This window comes from Echinococcus granulosus (genome assembly GCF_000524195.1).
Source record: "Echinococcus granulosus chromosome Unknown EG_S00168, whole genome shotgun sequence".
NCBI lineage: Eukaryota > Metazoa > Platyhelminthes > Cestoda > Cyclophyllidea > Taeniidae > Echinococcus > Echinococcus granulosus.
The window spans coordinates 121,663-123,654 of NW_020170548.1; positions in this window are offsets into that span (position 1 = coordinate 121,663).

Here is a 1,992-nt window from a genome sequence, read left to right on the forward strand (position 1 = left end):
ACGCCTATAGGTCTGCATTCAGATGCAAATTACCTGAACGCATTCTGTACGTTCTTAGATCTCGGTAATTAAGGATAAACTATTACTAACAATAAACCCCGAAGTAAAATACAAAGAGAAGAATTATGTATTTTGTGGGACGATAATAATTGACATCCAGAGCTCGTGCGGTTTCATCAGATCCACTTCTATTTGGTGAGCTCTGCTACTGCACAGACCCACTGTTCGCTGCACAAATCCGTTGGACTAGGCTTTGGCGGCTTTGGAACCGACTCACTTTGGACTCGTGAGACTGGCAACATAAAGTCACGTCCGTCAGGGGTAAAGTGGGTGGGTAAAAGGGTAGAGGGCACCGCACAGAGCAAGTGGTGTTCTGTATACTTCCTACGCGAGACTAAGCGCGTGCAGCTTTCAGGGTCGTGCCAGATGGCACAAGTCAATGTAATGAGCTGCATGCCAAACTACAAGAGATTTCCCCATAACCTGATAGAAAATGGGTTGTGTAGTTCATCAGAGTCCTGCTTGTTATTCTAGAGAACGGGTCAACTTACAGAGGGCCACTGGAAATATCGCCAAGACTTGCAACCGAAAGAGGGCCGCGCCATTTACCAGCAAAGATACCTCGTGAAAAATAATGCTTCCTGAAATCAAAGCACAAGAAGTTACTTCAAATGGCAAATTTTCACAATAATTAGAGCAGTTTATTGGCCAACTTGGAAATTCTGCCATTGTTGCATTTGCCAGCTGGTAGAACAGAAGGGAGGGAGGAGGCAAAGTACACTCAACACGTTTCTTCCCCTTCCTTATGCTTTTCTCACCAGATCATGGGCTTTGCATGTCTAGCCGCTTGTGTCATAGCTAAACTCCCTCTTCCAAGTTCTAACTGCTTTCACATCTTTGCTCTAAGCATTCCGCAGACAGATCATCTCCCCAACTCCCCTTCCGATATGACCATCCCGTATCGCTAGCAGTCAGCCAACTAGCCACTCACTTTACTTAACCGAGTCGGGCTCCTTGCCCGCACACACAAAACATGCATTCATGGCGCTTTAGCCACACAGGTCGCATTTATGCCTATCGGTGTGACCATGTCTGCAATCCCCCTCACCCCTCCCCTCCCCCTACCTTCTCATCCCCACACACATCCACATATCCTATCACCTGCAAATTTAAACCACACAACCACCAAAATTTGACAATTGTGTATTTTTCAGCCCTTCTTGCCTGAATTCCTTTACTCACTTATAAAAAACTACCAAAATTTTCCTTCTTTCCGCAGACCAATGTCCTGTCTTACCTGCTGCCGAAATCGTGAAAACGAGGAAGGGGAGCCAAGGAAAGTGACCCCAGCTGATTGGCTCAAAGGACGTCAGCACGGAGGTTGTAACGAAAAGAGGCCATGTCAAAAGCGTGTGTGTAAGACCTGGAAGGTGGGAAGGAAACATGAAAATTCAAACAAGGAGAGCCAGAAGTTAGTCTACATTCTGCTTTCTTTAAGTTTAAAAATAAGGCAGACTCGACAACGGTTACATAATTTGAAGCCTACCCACAAAGCCGTAGAATGCCGTGACCCTGCTGACGGTTATATCGCCGACCAGATTCCTTCGAATCGTCTAAAAAGGGTCATTTTGAAAGAGGATTTAGCTTTGAGGGCGTTGCTAATTCCGCTCTTCTGCTGATACAATTGCACTTGTTGGGTGGAGACAAGAAGGATGGAAAAGGCAGGCGTAGTGATCGTTCGTCTGTGAGCTTTGTCGTTCCACTGCTCCTGTCCGATGAGAGTTGTGTGTGGGTGGTTGGACTGAGGGCACAACTTCACCGCCTTTGGCAATAATGAACCCAGTATGCCAGTGTCATAGCTACAGAGCACTCGAAACGTCAATCCGACCACAGTCGCACTCACGCAGACTGTGGAAATAAACAATGGAATCCAACGTCTGAGGATAAGTCTTTCAGTGGCGGTTAAGAGTTACCATAAATGGCGTGTCAGAT